Source organism: Mustela lutreola, chromosome 14 (assembly GCF_030435805.1).
Source record: "Mustela lutreola isolate mMusLut2 chromosome 14, mMusLut2.pri, whole genome shotgun sequence".
NCBI lineage: Eukaryota > Metazoa > Chordata > Mammalia > Carnivora > Mustelidae > Mustela > Mustela lutreola.
Window position 1 is genome coordinate 69,592,142 of NC_081303.1, and position 23,044 is coordinate 69,615,185.

General features: G+C 46.6%; 1 protein-coding gene and 1 long non-coding RNA gene across 6 annotated transcripts in view; one reads left to right on the plus strand and one right to left on the minus strand.

The window, feature by feature from the left end:
- Window positions 1–23,044, minus strand: part of NOS1AP (nitric oxide synthase 1 adaptor protein) — a 263,224-nt gene that overhangs the window by 91,306 nt on the left and 148,874 nt on the right. The window lies entirely within an intron of this gene.
- On the plus strand, window positions 14,680–22,630 carry LOC131814805 (uncharacterized). Its single transcript, XR_009347464.1, has 4 exons — window positions 14,680–14,864; window positions 15,643–15,763; window positions 21,201–21,305; window positions 22,387–22,630. It is a non-coding gene; the product is annotated as an uncharacterized LOC131814805 (long non-coding RNA).

A 23,044-nucleotide genomic window follows, 5' to 3' on the forward strand; every position in this document is an offset into this window, starting at 1 on the left:
AGAGGCAGAGAAAGAGAGAGAATGTCAAGCAGACTTCCTGCTGAGGCAGAGACTGATGGGGGTCTCAATCTCAGGACCCTGAGATGATGACCCGAGCCGAAATCAGGAGTCAGACGCTCCACCCACTGAGCCACCCAGGCACCCCTAACTCATGAACTTTTTAAAAACTGGGGTGCCTTCCCCTGCTTTTGCAATAGCTGGTGCTTCCGTGTCTTGAGTCTGTCCAGGGATTTCCCACATCAGCCAACTTACCTGTCACCTGAAGTTGCTTCTGTTCGATTAAGGCCATCAACACATCCATGCATTCCAACTTCTAAAAAGTCATTGAAATCCTTTTACTGACTCTTTCCTCTCTTGATCTTTGCCTTAACAGTTATCCCAGGGAGGCTTCCGGAGAGAGGGAGAGATACATACATACAGCCAATCCACCAAGACCGTTCCCTAAGCCGGAAAAAATTCTACAGGATTCTCTGAACTAATCTTAGTGATGCTAAAACGAACAGAAGCAGCCACTCCTCTCCTGAAATATGAATCTGGAAGTACTGTTCTATTAAACAGCACAGGGAGAAGCTCTTTGATCTGTGTGCTAGTTTTCCCACTTACTGTAGGCCTGCCACATATAGTTCTCTTTATGGGGCTGTGTCAAAAACCCTGTAATGACTCACTGCGTGTCATGATGATCTGTTTGTACTTGACCCCTGCCACAGGTGTCAGAAAAGAACCAGACAGACCACCTCCACCACACCGTACTACCAAAGAGAGCAGCTCTCGTGCCCAAGACCTGGTATCCCAACATCAGGACACCACTCCCTTCAGAAACCGTAAGGAAGGTTTGAGTCTTCCACGCACCTTCCTAAGAAGCCACATCCCCACCAACTTGACTACGGAAGGGCAGTCGTGACATTGTGGCTTAACATCCCATGGCCCACTACTGAAATGTGTGTCCTCTTGGAAGAAAGGGGTGGAGGTCAGAATTACAAGCATCCTGGTGAAATGTGGCAACAGCTGATACCTTCATCTACCACGGTAAGTTAGAAACCCCGCATTCAACAGAAGGCAGTGCAGAGTTATTCCATAATGTGAAAACAGACCCTCTGGTGAGTACTTCACCAACAAAAGGAACCGAATGCTTGAGACTCAGGAGTGACGAGAGGCCAAGAACCAGAAGACAAAGGTGTCACTGGCAGCAGTGAAATTAAAACGTCATCTTTGTATAGCCCTGTGAGAGCACTGGTAAAGGTTAATTATCACCGGGTGTCCATATCAGCAGAAAGATTAGAAGGGAATTTAAAAGGTGGTAATTGGTTTGCCTCGGTGGCTCAGTTGGTTAAGCAGCTGCCTTTGGCTCAGGTCATGATCCCAGCGTCCTAGGATCAAGCCCCGCATGGGACTCCTGGCTCGGCAGGAAGGCTGCTGCTCCCTCTGCCTGCTCTCCCTGCCACAACCCTTGCTTGTGCTCTCTCGTGCGCTCTCTCTGACAAACACATAAGATCATTAAAAAATAAATAAATAAAAGGGAGTAATCTTCTTAGCAGGCCATTCATGGCTATGGTACCTTCCTGGGAAGCACCAAAACTCATCCGGCATTTCCATACCCACCCCACCAGCTTGCTGACATTCTATTCCTGGCATCTCTCTTCCACTGTGAACTCTTTACTTGCTTGATACTCTGCTTCCTGAATAAAAATGGAGAAGTAATTGGACTCAAGACCTAGTTTAGCAATAAAAGGGACAAGGTCTACAGCTGGATTGGATATTGACCAGAACGAGCCAGGAACCCAGACGGAGGTTGCTGATACTTGGGCAACTGGATACATGGTGGTGCCAGTCCCTGGACAGGATAACTGGAATAGAACAGACTCATGGAGGGAGGGTTGGATTCTGGACAGGACAATTCTGAGGTGTCTTTAAGAAATGCAAGAAGGGAGGTCAAGTAGGCAGCAGGGAAAATGATCAAACTTTGCCGTCAGGGAAGAAGTCTAAGCCCGAAATATAAATTCTGGATTGCCTGTGTGTAGTTATGAATGTAAGGAGACTACTCTCGGGGAAAGTAAAGAGTGAAAGAACTCTGAACTTTGCAGACTAGAATAGGAGGGTCTACTTCTCTATGAAATCATAGGAAAATGCCACTTTCTAGACCAAAATGGTGGACTACCAGAAATTTCTAATGGTCCAATCCAATAGAAAGAATAGCCAGAGTGCGTGAGATCAGGAGAGTAGGATGTATTCTGTAAGCCAAAAAATTTAAAAGAGATGATGATGGTCAGTGGCAACAATATTCCTGAGAAATTTGGGAGGAAGACTAAAAACATCCAGTCACATTTGGAGAGAGTAATCACCAGTTCTTTTGACAAGACTTACTCTCTCAGAAAGACTGGGGTTGGAAGCCCTTTTAAGATGTGAGAGCGATGAGAAATTTGGGGTATGGGTAGCAAGTGAGCCATTCTTCTCAAGATCAAACAAGATAATATATCTAAAGAGATTAGAAGGGTGCCTGGCTCATTTAAAGGACTTGATAAATGGGTTAAGTGATTAAGTGTTTTTTTTTTTTCAACGTGACTAGTGAGATTACTGGTCGCTCTAAACCTCCCACGGCACTTTAAACAAAGCTTTGTACTTAGCTGGTACTCAATAAATATTTTGGATGTGATCACTATCACTGTTAAGTAGGAACAAAGGGATGCTAAATCATTCTATTCTACATAATTTGCAATTAAAAGTAGCTATAAATTCTTGGTGAACCAGATGCCCTATTTTCCCTTCTTAAAAATATAAACTAATCTAAATGGGATTCTGTATTCTTCATTCCTCTATGCTATGAATTAACAAAATCTTCATTAGAATATCACTAGATTACTACATGATGAAACTACTCCCCTATACACACACACACACACACACACACACACACACAGGAAATCTGGCCTAAAAGGGAAAAACTGGTTATATTTTGTGACATGATTCAAGGTTGTGAGATTAAGTGAGGATGCCACTGAGCGTCTCCAGCATCTGAAAATGAAGCTGATCTTGGGATCAGGAGCTGCTCTTTGCTGTGATCAATGAAAGAATGTGAGCTTCTGGAATATTCCAGAAAATATACCAGCCACAGGTTAGGTGTTCCTTTGGTTTATTATTCATAGTAATCAATGCTTCTCCTATCTACAGGTGTTATTTTGCAGCTTGAAGGATCCCAGATCTAGCCACCATGCAGAGTGAAAGGTAAAGGAACTGCAGAACACCAAGACAGGGGTGGGCTCCTGTACAACTTCATTTACTTCCCTCTCAGGCAAACCCAGGGTGATTTACACCTTCGGCATTACCTGGAACCGTCTTCGCCCAGCTACCACTTTCTCTATGAGGCAGGCCTCCTCTTCCACACACCTTCTCTCTGCCAAATACACATACATTCATTCTAGAAGGCCCAACCATTCTGGGTCCCCCAAAATAAGAGATGCCCCTTTTTTGAATTCCTAGCACTCTTTGTTCAGAATTCAATTTCAGCGTCTAATACACTAGGTTGTAATTACGTGTTCTACGGTCTTTCCCCAGGTCTACCTTCCAGGGGGACAATGAAGCCAGCAAAGCTGAGATCTAGGACACACTGGGCTTACTCCATCCTAAACACCTGGCACATAACCGATAACAAACGGTTATTGGACAGATGGTATTTTTCTAACCAATTCAGTAACCTGACTTAATGCATCAGATTAGAAGGGAAACAAGCCAGGGGTGGTAGCTTTTTTTTTTTTTTTTTCCTGTAGCTGCTAGAACAAATTACCACAAATTTAGAGGTTTAAAAATGCCACAGATTTAAGCTCTTACAAATCTGGATACCAGAAGTCTAAAATGAGTCTGCAGAGCTGCATTCCTTCTAGAAAAATCAGTTTTATCCACTTTTTCGCCTCTTAGAGACTGCCTGCAGTCCTTGGCTTGGGGTCTCTTCATAAACCAGCAAGGGCAGTGTCTTTGGAACCTCTGACTCTCCTGCCCACCTCTCATAAGGACCTCTGTGATGATTCTGGGCCCCCTGATAATCCAGGGCAAGCTCCCATTTGGAGATCCCTTCCTGATCCCATTGGCAAAATGCCTTTTGCAGTATGAAGTGACACCTGGCTGGGGTATCTTTGAGGGGCTGTTGTTATTCAGCTGAGCACAGACAGGTGCACGGACAGTGGCAAAAAGCAACTGCCAGTGACCTAAAAGCAAAGGATGAAACAGAAAAAGGTGGAAAGTCAGTGAAAACTCAACAACCAATCAATGAAGCAACCTGTGTCCTCTGAAGTGGGCATAAATTAGCTCTGTGCTCGTTCAAGGACCTCTGGGTGGAGGACAGCAACTTCTTTGTCTCAGGGTCCAATATCACCAGCAATTCAAAATAAAGACTTGGGAGTCATGAGAAAAAAGTTCATTTCATTCTGTAAGGTTTAAGAAAAAGGATGCGGGACCATGAGAGTATCTCAATTAAATGATCCTGAATTTTGAAAGGTAAGTCTCAGAGGGGGAGACTTGGGTTCCCTGAAAATTTGACTTACATGGAAAATCTTCCCTGATGCCAAAGGAGATTTATGTTTTGTTACGGACTTAACAGTTGGATCCCTCCAAAATTCCTATGTTGAAATCCTACTGCTTCTTGGGATGGTATTAGGATGTGAGGCTTTGGGGGGATGATTAGGTCATAAGGGTGAAATCCTCAAGAACTAGATGAGTGTCCTTTTTAAAAAAAGACCTCAGAGAGATCCCCTGCCCTCTCTGCCAGGAAAGGAAACAATGAGAAAATGGCTGTTTGCAACTCAGGAAAGGGTTCTCACCAAACCTGGCCGTGCAGTGCTAGGATCATAGACTTCCAGCATTCGCAACTGGGAGAAAGAGATTTCTGGGGTTGAAAAGCCACCCTCCATCTATGGTGTTGATACAGCAGTCTGAATGGACTTAGACAATGTTTACCAGGGAACTGTACTTCTGTCCAGCATAACTGCACTTACATATCCAAATAAATGTTAACTTTCCAAGCAGGCACCCCAGGGAGCACAGTAGATTTCAACAAATAATTCCTGTCTGGAACTCTGAGGAAATCTCCCTTTAAGAAGTTACTTTAGAATGAATATATAAACCACATCATCATCAGCCTCGTCATTTCATTAACATATCTCACGTTTCAACTGGAATTAGCAATAAGTTGAGTTATTAAGATAGGCAACCAATGATTAGACTTGGTTTCACATGACTTCTGGACATTAAAAAAAAAATCAAATATCATTTATCCTGATAGTAGTCAAAAGAGTGAGCCACAAGATCTAGATATAGCTCTTAAATAGGAAAGTCAAAATAATTAAGTAAATAAAAGTGGGAGTTATCACTGAATGACGAGGTTAACCTTTCCAGACCACCTCTTTGAACAGGACCACACTCTTTGGATGTGTAACTTATGGTATGGTTGGCTGCTTAACAGGACTCTGGCTCTGATCAATTAGTCACCACTTATCTCTATTATTCACTGCATGTTACATGGAAAGAACACTTAAATTCATGCAAGCAAAACTCTACGTCTGGTCTGTATTGATGCCTGTATCTTACATGCTTTACAAGCTTCTATTCGTATTAATGCTGACATCACAAGTCTTTCGTATCTGGATGCCAAACCTTGGAGACAAAGATCTTTCTCCCCTTTCCTTCCAGGGACGGTGGGGACTTGATTTCATAGGTTTCAAGTTCCCACCCTACAGACCTGGGAATCCAGATGATCTACAGTCAACTGTGAAGGATTTATTTCACAATCAAACACACATGGCTTCACAAACACACACTCACTCCATATGGGCTGTCCAGAATGGCTACACAAATGTACTTTCCTCCCGGCCATATATCTTGCAAGCTGCTGACAACAGAGCCCCATTAGCAACTTCATAGGTAAAGCTGGGCTCTATCACTGGCCTTGATATATGGCACTCTTGGTGGTCACTCAGCCCCATTCATACCCATGACATCACTGTTTCCATAGAAACAACATCACTACATTTTCAAATGGGGGAAGGACGACACAGGATTCGGAAAGAAAACAAAACCCGAACAATGCAACTGGAATATGTGAGCTATTAGTTAGCATGCTTTTGAAAGGGTGACTTAGTTTCTCTGCAGGGGAAAAAAAAAAAAAAAAAAAAGCCCACACAAACACAAAGTACAAATTTTTAAAATTACAAATAAATGGAGAAGAAATGCAAGTAGGATAAACAACTGACAAATTTCTTTTGGAAAGATAATCCACTTTACTTTGCCAAATTAGATTTAAGAAATTTAACTTTTCTTAAAATAAGCCCTGCAACCCCAAAATGCAGGCATATTTTTTTTAATTTTTTTTAATTTTGTTTAAAGATTTTTATTTATTTATTTGTCAGAGAGAGAGTGAATGAGAGCGAGCACAGGCAGACAGAGTGGAAGGAAGAGTCAGAGGGAGAAGCAGGCTCCCTGCGGAGCAAGGAGCCCGATGTGGGACTCGATCCCAGGACGCTGGGATCATGACCTGAGCCGAAGGCAGCAGCCCAACCAACTGAGCTACCCAGGCGTCCCTAATGCAGGCATATTAATGCATGAATGCTTTTAAAAACATTTTAAAGTTTTCTTGTGCTTTTTGACTTAATGTGGTATCCTGAGTTAATATAATTGAAGGTAAATTTTAATAATTTTTGGCAGTTCCACTAAGAAAAATAATTCACCTGTAGTCATATTCCACCATATATATATATATATATACATATATATATATATATATATATATATAAAGAAGCAAGCCACAACCATGTGAACACTGAACAATGAAACTGTATTTATGAAACCAGACACAAAGGCAAAGTCAAACCACTACACAAAACTTGAATAGAACCTTTTCAAAAGCAATCTCAAAAATGAAAAATTCATGGAGAGGAAAATCAGGCACTAGTACCATCCTCTGATTCTTTATATAAACATAAGAGACTTCCTCGGTATTGCTAGAAACGGCCTGTTGTGTTTAGGGAGAGAAACCAGCATTCTTTTGAGCGTCTATAATTAATAGTCTGACTTACAACTCCAGAAACATCTTAGGAATGCCTTCCTGGATGTGGGACAGTCTTTTCAAAGACTGAAAATGTTGCCCAAATCAGTCACCCAAAAGCAATCTAGCTCAGATGAGATGAAAAGTGCACAGGGTGGATTCTCGGAGAGAGACCATGTGTGTGCAAATACGGGAGCTCTCTGCCCCCAGATACTGACGAGCATAACCAAACAACCCTACCGGGGGTCACAGGTTGTCTCTGGTCTCCCTGAGCAGGGAGGGATGGCGAAGGCTGAGCAGTGCCAAGTACGAAAACCAGTTTCCAAGCCAAGGGGAAGGGTCTCAATGGACTCAACCATGCATCCCCCTACGGACGCTGCCACAAACCCCCACCGCAACACCTGCCAACCCGCGGCCATTCCTTCCTTACTGACACATGTCAAACCCGCTAGGCTCATTAAGCACGTAAACCGTACTGTTTATGAGTGAGCAACCCTACACAGACTCATTTACTCATCCTAGTGGTGGGCTTCTTTGGGACCACCCTCTCCCTCCATGAAATTCCCAGGTAGGAAGTGGCACCAAAAATCCCAATAGCACAGAGCCACCAGCACCACCTATCAGAACATGACCCATCCTGCAGTGGGTCGGACAGGTGTGATTGCCAAGACTTCTACGGTAGACCTTAAGGGCTTGGCCTAACAAACATCTAGAGCCAGGAGTTGAGCCCCATATGGGATATAAGACACAATGAACTAGGGGCGCCTGGGTGGCTCAGTGGATTAAGCTGCTGCCTTCGGCTCAGGTCATGATCTCAGGGTCCTGGGATCGAGCCCCGCATTGGGCTCTCTGCTCAGCAGGGAGCCTGCTTCCCCCTCTGTCTCTGCCTGCCTCTCTGCCTACTTGTGATCTCTCTCTCTGTCAAATAAAATAAATAAAATTAAAAAAAAAAAAAAAGACACAAGGAACTGCTGAAGACCACTTGGGTCCAACCAGGAGATAAACCCAGGTAGGAGAGAGGTGAGGGACACAGAGGTAGATTCTGTAGGAGAAAAAGCTCACAGGTAGGTTGGGAGGGTGGAAGCTGCACCAGTCCTGTTCTATCGGATGCCCCCACCTCACCCCATCACCACCTCTCACTCAGCGGCCTGTAGCAGATACAGGGGTCAGGAGTGACCGTTCCACAAACAAGGTGGATGAAACCTTACTAAGACCCGGCTCCACTGTCACAGGGCTCACAGACGAGGAAAGCTAGGTGTCCTATAATTCTAATTCAGGGTTACAAATGCTGTGGGGTGCAGTGGAAGGGCGACGAAGCCTTTGCCTTCCGAGACAAGGGGCGAGGGGAAGAGGGGGGCTCTGGGAGACTGGGTGGCAAGAGCACCAACTCTCGGCATTCAGGAAACACAAATGGCCCATGCCTCTGGAGGAAGCGAGCTCAGGGATGTGGTTAGAAATGAGGCTCACCACTGAGCTAGGGGAGAGTTCATGGTCCATTTTCTAAACAACCAAAACAAAGCAGAGCACTGGTAGAACAAGCAATTCTTAACCTTGCCACTGTGAGTTCAAGCCCCACATTGGGGTATGGAGGAGGTACTTCAAGGAGGAAATGTCCTCTCTGAAATTTGGGATTAAAAAAGAAACATCTATGGCCAGTAGAGAAAATCTGAAGAGAGAAATGGCTACATGAGGCCCAGCAGTCAGGGGCTGCCATCCCCATGATCCACAGCACTAAGACGGCCATGCAGGCCTCAGATCCTACACAAGCTGATGGCCTCCTCCCCTCTGCGGTGGCCCCCACCCCACTCTCACTACAGGTGATGTGGCCTTTGACTGTTTTTATGTGTGTGCCAGATTTGAACCTGTGTTCTCACCACCCAGGAGCTACCTCCCAGCAGCACTTACTCAATCACATACCCACGTGAACACAGACCCACTGGCCTCCCCTGGCTTCCCAATGGGTCCTCACCCTGGCTTTTGGCAAGTTCTGCCCAGAGCTCCCTTTTTAAATGCTCCTCCAACCAGAAGGCTCTGTGGCATCTGTCATAGGTTCAAGGCCTGAATGTAGGAAACTACATGATAAACTAAGTGTTTATCATCTTTGATGTCCCGCTCCAACCCGTGCTGGGCCTCCACCTCCCTCCATTCTCCTCTAACACCCGAGCTTTCTGAACCAACCCCTGGGAAAGGCCTGAACAAAAGTTAATTTCACCTAGAATTATCTGAAGCAAGGAGAGGTCACCATAGAAGTAGAAGGTGCTGGGGAAGTGTTAAATCATGGATGGGCCTGGAATCATTAAGAGCCTCTAAAACAAGTTGTTTTCTAAATTCATGAGGAACTGTAGGTATTTGGCGCCAGCTGTTGGGGTCAAATAGCCGAAATCCTCAACTCAGACCCAATGCATGCAGAACCCTAAGACTCCATGAGAAATGACTTTTGCATCATCAACCACTCTGTTGAGATTTTATTTACTTTTTTGACTCTGGGATCATGACCTCAGCTGAAGGCAGACGCTTAACCACCTGAGTCACCCAGGCACCCCAGCCACTCTAGGAGACGAGACACACTGTTACACCATATAACAAGCCATGTGTGTGGCATGTGTGAAAGGAGGAAAAAAGGCAGAGAGGCAAAGGAGAGAGTGTGGTGCAGTAAGATGAGCGAAGCTGGTGCTATAAGATGGTTATTTACATGGTCCGGTCAGAAATGAAACAGGACGTTAAACAGTGTCCACGCCAGTGTAGCTGTCTGGCCACCAACCGAAAACCCCAAGGACTCACAGGAGTTAGGAAATAATGAAGACTGGGGCACCTGGGTGATGCAGTCGGTTAAGCGTCCAAATCTTGATTTTGGCACAGGTCAAGATCTGAGGGCCGTGAGATCGAGCCCCGTGTTGGGCTCTGTGCTGGATGTGGAGCATGCTTAGGGTTCTCTCTCTCTCTCTCTCTCTCTCTGCCCCTCCCCATCTCTGTCTCTTAAAATATAATAATAATTAAATTAAATACCTACCTACCTAGCTAGCTACCTTTGGAAGGGGAGCAAAATCCACTGGAAGATTAAGGTCCATCCAGAAGCCAAAGTCAAGGAAGAAACTGCAGGGATGTTTGGTGACACATCAGAAGATAGAGGAGGCGTACCAGCACCCCGACGCTCCCCCAGGGCGGGACTATGTGTATGGTGGACGCTGTCTTCCCAGTCTCATCTCTCTTCTGACTTACTCAATTCTTCCTTACCTTATTCCAACCGTGAGAGTAAAGGCTCTTGCTCACCCAGAAAATAATCAACGGGCACAGGTTGGATTTCCATGTTTCTCTTGCATGTGAGACAATAGTCATGCATCAAGTTTATGACACTGCGGAGGTCACTCCCCAAAGGATGCATCTGACCTGTTCATCCTACAGCCACAATTATAGCTCTCACCTTGGCTCAACAGCTACCCTGATCAGCACCTTCCACACAGCAACGGAAGGTCATGGAAAGAAGAAATCAGAAAATGTGGATAGCTCATAGCAATTCATTATCTATTGCAAACGACTCACACCTGAAATCCCTCTCTTAGGCCAGCCACCATGGTTTCTCAGCATGAAACAGGAAAAGGAGCTGAAGGAGAAGAGAGAACAGCTTGGGGAAGGGTCTGGGGTGCTGCCTTCAGTCTGGGCCAAGGCCAGCTGGAACAGGCAAGCACAGAAAAGATGCAGATCCCAGCTTCCTGAGGACAAGCCACCATAATTAAAAGAGGTGGAGGGGGAAAGTGGCCAATCTATCTATAACTCAAACTCTGGAAGCCACCTCAAATACTAAAAGGCTCTTCAAGGTCATCTTGAGTCCTTCCCAGTTACTTGAAAACAGCCTGACGGATGCTAATTAACCCTCCGGATTCCGCAGCCCCAAGGGAGATGTAAATGTGTTTAACTGATGAGCAAGTTCAATCTGTACTACTCCTGGAGCTCAAACAGCTTTTTAAAGGGCCTTCTGAAGAAAGCATCCTGACAGCATCAGGGACTGTCCTAACTTAAATGGACCACAGAGAGTCTCTCTGGAGAGGATGCAGCAAGAGTGGAAAGAACATGGACTTGGAGAAAGGTCTGGATCCATATCAGGTTGGGCATCAAACAGCTATGTGAGCTGGAGATCCACCTCAGTTTCTTTACCTGGACAAGGAGACTACCACCACCCACCCCACAGACTGTGCTGGCAAAATGCCCTCACCCTATTCTCAGCTGACAGTGGGCTCTAGTTATAATCTGTAGTGCGCTGTACACTGTGGTTTGCTAGAAAGTGCTGTAGTGGTTTGTAATTTAGAAGCCTCTTGCCTCACTTCCCTTCTCCTTTGTAATTACCCACCCAGCCCAGCCTCTCAGGACATGCCAGCCGCTGCCGAAAACACATTCATGTAGGTTCCCTAGACCTCAAGTTCCAGACTCTAAAATAACCAATGTGATTGCCTTGTCCTAGCCAGCAAGGTGGGGGTGGAGCCTCGCAGGGGAAGCTTCTCGTGCTCCCTCACCTACCAGTCTCCTTGCTTGGCTGTTACTCCTGTGCACTCATTTCCCCATCAGCCTCTGCCAGGGTTCTGAGCACCTTCAACTCTGTTCTCATCCACGAATCTCAATAACAAGCTGCCTACCTTCCTCTTTCAAGGTCTGAAAAACAGCAAGGAGGCCCAGGGTGGTCTCCCTATACTAGGAAATGTTAATGAGAGGACCCCATCAGCTTAAACAGTCAGATGATTTTCAAAATTACAAACCCTTGTTAGTGTCAGTGTGGTGTGTGGTGGGGAGGGGCATGGTACCTTTCATCTTTGCCCATTCATACACATGGTGACATTGCATTCCCAGCCAGGGGCACCCTCCTAAAGCCACTCTGGGTTACCAGAAATCCCAACCCTAGGAGGTCAAAAATATTCAAAATATATTCAGAATATATTTGAAATATTCAAAAATATTTCAAGACAATGACACAAATATTTCATTAGAAGAAAATGGTTCTTAATATACATTTTATAGAGAGAATGGGAGAGCCAACTTGCCCCCAATCACACAGCTCCACTCTTACTTCCCCTTTCCTTCCTCAACCTCAAAGTAGCCTCAGTAGGAACAGACATGGTCTCCCTAAGATAGGAATGGTCTCCTTGGTACAAGAGATGCCTGCTTATTTTCTGGATTCATGCATTTAAAAAAGATAAATCTTCAACTGTGTCAGCAAAAACATTTATTAAAGACATGGCTTGGAAAACTTAAAAAACAACATATTTTTTAAGAAAGTAAGATCAGTTTGTTCATGGTAGGAAAACAGAACTTTCTCACAAGATGACAGCCACAAAAATGGCAACATTTGCTCAGAACTCAGCATCAAAAAAGAGATGGATAACACCGTTTTAGCTACGAATCCAGGATTAAGGGGTATGCCTAAACTGTCACTTATTTTTAAACTGCTCTGAAAAAGGGCTAGTAGCCAAAATCTATGAAGAGTTTATCAAACTTAACACCCAAACAACAAATAATCCAGTCAAGAAATGGGCAAAAGACATGAACAGACATTTCTTCAAAGAAGATATACAGACGGCCAACAGACACAAAAAAATACTCAACACCACCTGGCATCAGGGAAATACAAATCAAAACCACAGTGAGATACCACCTCACACCAGTCAGAATGGCTAAAATTAACAAGCCAGGAAACCACAAATGTTGGCGAGGATGCGGAGAAAGGGGAACCCTCCTACACTGTTGGTGGGAATGCAAGCTGGTGCAGCCACTCTGGAAAATAGTACAGAGGTTCCTCACGAAGTTAAAAATAGAGCTACCCTATGACCCAGCAATTGCACTACTGGGTGTCTATCCCCAAAATACAAATGTAGTGATCCAAGGGGCACATGCATCCGAATGTTTATAGCAGCAATGTCCACAATAGCCAAACTGTAGAAAGAACTTGGATGTCCACCGACAGAGGAATAGAGCTGCCCCGCACAGCTGCTCTGCTCTGAAATGTTGGCAAAAACTCTGTCTTGAGGCCCATCCACACTTCACCAAGGGGATTAAGAACACACTTATATTATGTCAAACTACCTCTAACCTTTTTGTGGGGGACTGGGAGGAGACTAACTTTTAGCCTGAGTCCTGAGTTTAAGGGTCAACCCTTAAAAGCAAGCTACCTGTGCGCCTGGGTGGCTCAGTGGGTTAAGCCACTGCCTTCCGCTCAGGTCATGATCTCAGGGTCCTGGGATCGAGACCCACATCGGGCTCTCTGCTCAGCAGGGAGCCTGCTTCCTCCTCTCTCTCTCTCTGCCTGCCTCTCTACCTACTTGTGATGTCTCTCTGTCAAATAAATTAAAAAATCTTAAAAAAAAAAAAAAAAAAAAGCAAGCTACCTCCATCAGTTAACATCTTGGAGGACAATGTCCATGGATAAAGAAAATTCCTACAGTTGTCCTCCTGGGCAAATAGGCAATGGGCTCAGCCTTGGAAGCTGGGCAGAACCTGAGTGAAAATGGCTATCTGGTCTAAGACGGACCGTAGGTGGAGCTTGGAGAGTCAGCAGGAAGGGACAGACAGAGCCTGGGATCGGACTCCTGGACTGCCGTTCAGCAGTGCGTGTGATCATAGGGAAGCTACTTCGCCCTGCAAATCCTCGCTTCTTCATCTGCAAAGGGCCCTGCTGATGAGGTGTCAGCATGACCATTGCTTCTTCAGGGAAGAGGTCTCCAAAAGGTCAATTCCCTCCATTCGACACACTGATCATACCATGGACCTGATCCTTTAGTGCCGCTTGGCTGAATATTCACACACGTGGGATTATCTGATTAGCCCTGGAGTCTCCAATCTGTAAATTTCAGTAGGGCAGGAACTGTGTTGTTGTTTTTTTTTTTCTCACAGGTCTGCCCCAAACTCCCAATACAATACACAACATGTAGTAAGTTTCAAATTAACACGTGTTGATGATTGAATAAATGATTAATTGAGCTCCTGAATGTGAAAATGATCTATAAAATAAGCAGCACAATGGAAGCGTTTGTGATTGTGACTTGGTGTGGATGATGACATGAGAATTAATCCTCTTAGCTGCTGGAAACCATTCTGCTTTCATTTAAGGAACAAAATTGCTGCATTTGAAGGACACCGTAAGGAGAGGGTCTCTGACAAGCTATCCCATGGTGCCCCATTTCAGGATTCTCTTCAGGACCATGCCAAAATACCCAGCTCATCAGCGTTCTGAAGCAGTCCTGCTTTATTCTGATCCATCGCTGGTCACTGTGGGAGACTTGGTTGAGTCATCTGGGCATTTTAAAAAGCAAGCAGTCTACTGGCTAAAGCTGCTGGGCATCTGCTGTTGGACCGAAGACAATGCATTCTGGACATGGGCTAGGCTGAGAAAAGCACCCCAGGGCCCACCGACCCCCACATTTGGTTGAATCCGACTCTATACCCAGACTGCTGTGGGCATCGGGAGCCAAAGGAAACTGCAGTGGCCAGAGCCCGGGAGAGCTTGCTGCCCCATGCTGATACATTCATGGGAACAAAGGCCTTCCAAGTTGCGCTGAGCTGGTCTGGAGATGGAAGGCCTTTATGCAGGTTTCCAAGGAGATGACTCAGATGCTGTTACCATAGAAACTGTTGCTACCACCTATTGTCCATCACCCCTTGACAGAAAGGCAAGGGGGGTGTGGTTTGATGGGGAAGGAAACAAGAAGAGTTGGATTTAACTCAAGATGAAAACACATATTGAGATGGGTCCCCCCCAAAGACTTCTCTGGTATAAGTAACAAAACCTCCAGTGTCCCAAGGAAATGAATCTGGGACATGAGTGTGGTGTGACGTTATTTATGCTGGGTTCGGGGTGAGTACCATGGCACATAAAAATGACCTCTACCCATCTGTTGGGTCCTATCATCAAGGCTCTCCACAGAAAACACTTGGGTATAAGGGTCATCAGCACAGTCCAGGCCATGACCCCTGAAGATGTAGAACCATAAGGAAACGGATGTAAGCTGTCCGTCCTTTCCCCTCTTTCCTGCTGAAATGTTTTTCAGGTAAAAGGGGGATATAAACTCTGAGAAGCTCCTCAGAGTTTTGCTACTATCTCTTAATACTTATCATGAATAAAGTGTTCATTTCTTTTTAATCTAACAAGAGCAGCTTATGGGTAAATTAGACAAGTTCCATTAATCATAAATGCATACGGTCATGGAAGACATATTGGATTTGGAATCAAGTCTGAAAGATCAGAATTTGAAAGTCAGTCTCATTCCTTATTATATGCATGACCTTGGGCACTTTACCTGCTGAGTCCCAATTACTGCCAGTCTACTTCACATGGTATAAAGCCCCATCAAGGAACTGTCCTCTCGTGTGTCAAGTATGATGGTATTGGTCCCATCCATACTAGCAAGAGGCTTTTTAACTTTAATTACTCTGGACAGGACTGTTACAACTCTTTTTGTGTTATCCAACCTTTTGTTTAGAAAATAATTGGTACCTAGCCAATTATTCTGACATTAAAATTATAGGTGACAAAATGAAATAAATCCCTACACAGCTTTCTGATTATTTTCTTATCTAGCCTTCTGATTATTTTCTACTCATCAAGCCTGACAGACCTGTCATTTCCCCCATAGTCATTTGGGAAGTCAAATTTCAACTGGGAATAAGCTGTTGAATTTAGAGGAGAAACTCTCTGGAAGACCGTGGATGGCCACCAGATACTGTCTGGAGGAAAACAAGGAATCAGTATGGCAGGTACATTGTTGAACCCCATACATTGAATTTAGGGTAACGAATGGGAGCTGGTAAAGATCTGGAGTCCAGAAGTAGAAAGGAGAGTAGAAACAATTCACTGCTGCTACCCCAATCTAGAACATCTTCATGTCTTCCACACCCTTTAGAAAGACACCAAGTTGGAAATCCATCACCACAAGCACTCGCCAAGCTGCCAGGTAGACCTGCAGTCCTTCAGGTCTGCTCCAGGAAGTGAGTGTCTCAAAGGAGGCATTCAGGCGCACTGGATGTGGCAGAGAAAAAAATATGCAATTCAGTTCCTCCAATTCTGTACAAGTTCCTTATTTATGTTTTTCTTTCAAATAACAGTGCTGTGCATTGTTTGGACACTCTTAGATCAGGAGCACATGTCCTGCCATGTTGTCAGACAGGAGGGATTAAGAAAGAAAGAAGCAAGAGGAGCAAACGTCTGTCCAATCATGGACTAGTGGCACTGGCTAATCCTACATGCCAGGAGGGAAGGCCCCAGAACAAGAGAGAACATGCTAGTGTTCTAGATCTTGGGTGTAGGTCCCTCTTGATAATGATCAGGAACCCAAAGCTAAGTCAAGACCACACAATCAAAAAGGGGTCACTGAAGGACTGAGGCCAAAGGGACTAATGCTCTTGGTTCCAGCAGGTAAGACTCACCTTTTGCTTTAGCTTTAAATAGGATTCCCACAAAAAGTCTTCGGAGCTTTAAAAATCTCACTCCCACAGATTGCCCACCCTAATACCAGACAGCATTTCTCCTTAACCAGAGCTTCACCGAGGCAGATCTCTCCAATGAGAACAAACTGGTCAACCTCTCCCCAGATCTCCCCTCGACACACTACAACGTGGAAAGACCTAGAAAGTACATGACATAGCATAAATTGTTCTCCTGGCTTCTCCTCTTAGAGTTAAAAAGACTGAGGCCCAGAGAGCCAGTGAGTGACTTGTTCCGGGGTCAAGAGCCACATGGGGGCAGAACCTGGGCCAGAATCCAATTCTCTTGCCACTCATCACAGGACTGCTTCCAACACCTTACACCGTCTCAACACATGGCCATCTTAGTCCCATGCACACTAACTTTATCTCCGCTAGACTAAAATCTCTGACAGCAAGACCCGTATCTTTTACTAGTAACTTTCGCTCCCCATGCTCAAACACCCAGCACCGAGCTAGGGTATCTAGGAGGAATGAGGAAGCATTTCCTGATCAACTCCCACCTCACTTTTTATTAATGATCTGGGTGTGCCCTGCTAGCAGCACCAAATGCCCATCTCCACCGTAGCATTCATCATTCTGGACTGTCCTTGTGCACAGACTTGTCTTTCTCTTGACTGGACTATGACATCTTTAAAGACAAGACTGGATGGTGTCTTACTACCTTTATGGATCTCAATGCCCAAGACCTACCAGGGACTCAAAAAATATATATTAAATTTTAAAAATGGATTCTAAAGCGAGTCTCAACCCACCCACACACATCACAGAAATCTTGGCTATTTCTGGGGCAGGAATTATCACTCTACCATCCCCTGAAATAATTTCTTTTCTTGGTTCCCAACTCTTGATTCTTTGGGAAGAATTCTAGCCACAAGGGCATCTGGCCTGCCATCTTTAAGAGGAGTTACAGTGACCAAGAACATCTTTACTCCCTAAATGTTTTAATGTTGTATAAATAAAATGCATTAACAGAGCTAGTTTTTAAAGCTAGGTGTGATTTTTAAAATCTTGTTATTTAAAGAAACCATCATCAGCTAGCAGCCCATTAAAATAGTCCATCTGGGACTACGGAGGAAAGATTACCAATTCCACTGCCAAACTCCATCACCAGAAAGAACAGAAGTGTCACTTGACTTACTCTAATGACACTCGGACACACTCAAAAAGCAAGTCAGTATCTGGACCCAAACAGATGCTCTCAATCTGATCCATTTCTTTACTGAACTTGATCTGTTTGGCAAGATGTGAAAATGTCTCACTCACAATACAAGGTTGAAAAAGTGATGGCTGATGAACATCTAGGCTGTTTCCAGTTTGGGTCACTGTGTTAAAGCTGCCATGAATGTACAATGGACGTGCACTTGCATTTCTCCTGGGGAAATGCTTAGGGGTAGAAAGGCTGGACCCCATGGTAGGTATATGTTTAACATTTTAAGGGAACTGCCCAGCCATTTTCCAAAGTGGCTGTCTCTTCCCATCCCCACCAGCAGCGTGTGAGGGTTCCAGAACTTCCACAGCCTCACAAACACTTGACAGCAACTGTCTTTCCGGTTTTGACCACCCTTAAGTGAAGTGATAGCATCTCCTTTTGTTTTAACCTGCATTATCCAAAGGACTAATGATGCTGAACATCTTGTCATGGTCTTGTCATCTTTTTTGGTTTAGTGTCTGTTCAAATTTTTTGCCCGCCTTTTAGAATGGGTCATTTGGGGTGCCTGGGTGGTTCAGTTCGTTAAGCCACTGCCTTTGGCTCAGGTCATGATTCTGGAGTCCCGGGATCAAGTCCCACATCGGGCTCCCTGCTCAGTAGGAAGTCTGCTTTTCCCTCTGACCCTCCCCACTCTCGTGCTTTCTCTCTCTCTCAAATAAGTAAATAAAATCTTAAAAAAATAAAATGGGTCACTTGCTTGGTTGCTGGCGACTTTAAGTCCTTTATGTATTCTGGAGACAAGGCTCTTATACAAGAATGTCTGTCGTGGGTGTTTCCCTTAATAGACCAAATATCCTACTGATTTCCTCTAACTGTTCCCCCACCCCGCCAGACTCTCCTTCTGGTGGCATCACAGTCTAAACACGGAAGTGAGGGCACAGGCAATACAGTCTGAAACCCCAGGAGCCGGTCTAGTCACAGCGCATTGGAAAGCTTCATGTCTTCTCAAATCCCTGCCTGCTGCTTGTCTGCTTTATACTCACACACTCCAGGGATGAGTGAACATAAGTCTGTTTTTCTTTAAAGAAACGCTAACTTTGGGGTCCCTGAGGGGCTCGGTCAGTTAAGCATTCGACTCTTGATTTCGGCTCAGGTCATGATCTCGGGGTCATGGGATTGGGCCCCGCATCGGGCTCTGCGCTGAGCGTGGTGCCTGCTTGGGATTTTCGCTCTCCCTCTGCCCTTCTCCCCACCGCCAGCATGCGCACACACACCCTCCTGATCTCTCATAAATAAATAAATCTTTAAGAGACACGCTAACTTGAAGCCGTTCTCGTCAGGGAACATCTCAGCCCCCTCACAGAACTTTTGGGCAAGTCTAGAGACATTTTTGCTTCTCACAACTGGGTGGGCAAAGAGTTGTTCCTGAGACCTGGTAGGTAGAGGCCAGAGATGCTGCTGAAGGTCCACAAAGCACAGGTCAGCCCCCACAACAAAGAGTGATGTAGAAACCCTGCCTCAAATCCATTGGCAGGTACTGCTTTTAGGTCAAGCAATAGAATGCAAAGCAAATACTGATCTAAGAGCAGGAAACCCGAGGGGATTCTCTAAGCTCTGTTGCTAACTAGGCATATATCGTCCGGCAAAGCACCAAACTTCTCAAAGCCCCAAATTGCTCATCTATAAAATGCAAGGCTTAACCTAAATTACCTTGAAGTTCTCCACCAGTTGCAAACAAATACAATCCTATGACTGTTCGTTCAGAACCCACAGAACTTGGAGCAGCCATAAAATGGGCCTGGGGTTTTCAACACTTCCAGGTTAACAGATGGCGACGAAGGTTGGTTTGAGGAAGAGTCTCTGAGAAAGTGTCTGATAAAGGGGGAAGGGGACCCACACATGGTGGTTGCCATGGGGGAAGGACAAAATGGGTGAAGGGGCGTGGGAGGTGCAGGTTTCCAGTCATGGAATGAAGAGGTCAAAGGCACAGGAGAGGGAACACAGTCCACTGTATTGCGATAGCGCTGCACAGTGACAGATGGTGGCCACGCACGTGAGCACAGCGTAACACAGAGCTCTCAAATCACACTGTCCACTCGAAACTCACACTACATCGTGTGTCAACTCTACTTGAAAAGATGGGGATCAACAATTGACCTCAGCAGGGACCTTGCCTCAACAGAGAGGGGGGAGATGACACAGTCTGTCCGACTTTCCCAACAGGTGCTCCCTAAAGAGAACCTGCCCCATGGAGCTGGACCCCCACCTGCCCTCCGTTCCCCCCACCGGCCCAGCTTCCATGAGGAACACGAGCTCCACAAAGCCAGGCGTGACTCTCACAGGAGAGAGCCTTCCAGGGCCCGTGTGCCCTGCAGAGCCAGTCTCCAGCTCAGAAGGGAGATGGTGTCGATGACACAGCGTTTTTGAAAATCCAGACAGGGCTCTGCCAGGAGGAAGAGTCAGCTCCTGAAGGACCCCAGGACTCACCTCAGGAAAACAAGAGGCTTCCCTGTGGGCCCGAGCAGTACAGACACTGAATGTGGATCAGGTTTCTGTCACTCCCGCCCTGTGGGATGAAGAAGATCCTGCACCAGTTCTTAAAACAGCTGCTGTGCGGGTTAAATGAGATTGAAAATTGCTCCTCTGGGTCTCAGCAAGAGCACACTGATGGCGAGCATCTCGGACAGCCCAGGGGTAAAGTTCTTTCATTTCAAGATGACTAAAAATTAGAAACATTAATTAAGAGAGGAGACTCACCGGGAGCACCCGGTCTCCCAGAAGCAATCCCCAGAGCTGCCTGTAGATATTTCTGGTGAAAGCATCACGACTTCCACCGTAATGGACAGAGAACCGAGAGAAGTGAGGCCAGCCCGGCAGGGAAGAGAGGTTTGCTCTTCCTGCAACAATGAGGAAACTGTGGACAACTTGCTCCTTCCCAGCAGGGTGAGGGCAACGGGTGGGACCCGTTTCACCAATGGCCATGTCTCTCCTCGTGTCTCTTCTGTGACAACAGAAGGCGTCCCACAGGCCTAACCGCGAGGAAACGGGGAGCAAAGGTGGGACCCAGAATGGAGGAAGCGAATGCCTTGGCATCTTATGGGACACAATCTCGGGCCAGAGCCCCTCCCAGCGCCCCTCCCCCTCACCCACACCACACGTGCCTCGCACTACCCCAGTGCGTGGGGGACTCGGAGCAGAACGCCTTTACCCCCCTCTCAGCCCCGGTCTGCAGCCACAACTACTCCACGGCGAAACCCAAGGCGAAGACCCTGCAGTCGCGTCTGCAAACACCTGGAGCAGGTGTCAGACCCGAATAAAGCCGAGAGCACCACTTGTGACCCGCTTAAAGACGGAGCACGATAGGCTCTGTCAGGGATGCCTGTAACTTAATCAGGCCCCCAGCCCGCCCGCTGGGTGCGTGGGTGCATGTGTGGGTGCATGCGGAGCGGCGGCTGTCAGCTCAAACCCAGAGCAGCGTGCAAAAATCAAGTCCTCTGAATTACATTGTCCGTTTTCACTTGTTCTCTTCTACCTTTGCCTGCCCCCTCCCTCCCGAAGACCAGCTCGCAATGAAAGCAGAGAGGCAGCTGGGATGCGGACACTCACCGTCGGACCAGCGTTCTCTCGCAGGATCTGAGCCCGACGACCGCTGGGTGCCTGGAGGTAGGTGCCGCCTCCCTCAGCTCCCCGTGGCTGACTCTTCAGATGCTTTCTAAACAATGACTCAAAACATCTCTAATACCGAAACCACCTTTTTATTTGGTTTCTGCCTTCGTGGGTTGGGAACGTGGGAGAGGCTGGGTTGACGGTTCTTGCTTGGGGTTCTCATGACGTTGGTGCAGGAGGCTGGCTAGAGCTGCAGTCACCTGAAGGTCAGCCTGGGCCGGGCCTTCGAGATGGCCCGCTTACAAAGCTGGCAGATGGCCCTGGCTACTGACCGGAGCCCAGCGGGAGCTGTCGACCAGAGTGTCTGCACGTGGCCTCTCCGGCCTGGCTGGAGGAGGCTAGCCGGGCTCCTTGGCAGCTGGGTCTGCTCAGAGTGAGGGATAGGTGTCTGGTCTTTGGAAACCAGCCTCAGAAGTCTAGTGCCTCCACAGCGATCTATGGGCAATTGGGGAACCCCAAAGGTCAGCCCAGGATCCAGGCAGGGACAGTCACAGATCTCATTTCTCTCCCTGATACCAGTGTCAAAGATTTTGCGTTTTTAAATCCCTGCACTGACCTGTTTAACTTTTAAAGTCCCCGTCCCCTCAGGGTCAGGGAATGGCTTTGCGTATCACCCATCATGCCTCACTGAGCGTCTGGCTTTTAGGAGATGCTCAAGAGATAGATGCTGAGTGAATGAACAAATGAGCTTGCCGAGTGAGGATCTGTTTTTTGTTTTTGTTTTTTACTTCCCTGGAGACTCCTCTTCCTCCTCCACGGCCACAGTGGATACTACATCCAACTTTCATAGGATTGTGTTTAGGAATAAACACAATGATTTATGAGAACGGATTTTCATGGTCCCTTAGTTGTTGGCAAAGACTCGAGATGGCACACGTGGCCCATCGTCGTCCGCAGAGCTGCACGGCTTGCCCTCCTGCCCACGCTGAGACCCGTCACCCCGTCTGGCTGGCTCTCCTTCCTCCCCGCTGCCCAGTCAGCTCTTGGCAGCCTGTCTCCGGCTCGCACTCCTCCTGGATGGGCAGCGTGGGGACCAAACCTGGTGTCTTACTGTGAATCTGTCTCTCCCCTTCTGCAGCCAGCCTGGGCAGGTCACTCCATCCTCCTTGGTCTCGTCTGCAGCTGCCTGAGGATAAGATAATACCTGCCCCACAGAGTTGTGTTGAGGGCAAAAACGCGTCACTGTGCATTGTGTGTTCCAGGGACCCAGCACACAGCAAGGGTGGCGCAAGCGTGATGAGCTACAGGCACTGGCCCCGCCTTCACGGGTCCCCTTTCCCTCTGAATTCCGTGCTCTACCCACAATGAACACCCTCCAGAATCCAAAACATGCCGTGTTTTCTTTCACTTCAGTGCTGTCCACGTGCAACTTCCTCCTACGAGGATCAGCTTAAAGCCCTCAGACCAGCAGCCAGCTCGTGCTAACTACCATCCCAGTGTTGGAAATTAGGACTCTGCCTGGAATGTTCTTTCCCATCTCTCCTCTGTACCCCTCACCCCCACCCCTTGGCTAATTCCCAATCATCTTTCCAGTCTCAGTTCAAATATTTCCTTCCAAGCTTACCCTCTCCCTGCAAATGTAGTTCAGGTGTCTTTCCAGTCAAGGACACTGCTGGTTCCTGAGGGGCCTTCTGTCACTTACAAAAATGCTCTCCTACCCCAAGACAGCAGTGTCTGGAGAGGGGAATGGACTGGATTTTGGCCTCTACTCATGCCTTTAGCCAACAGCCAGTGAA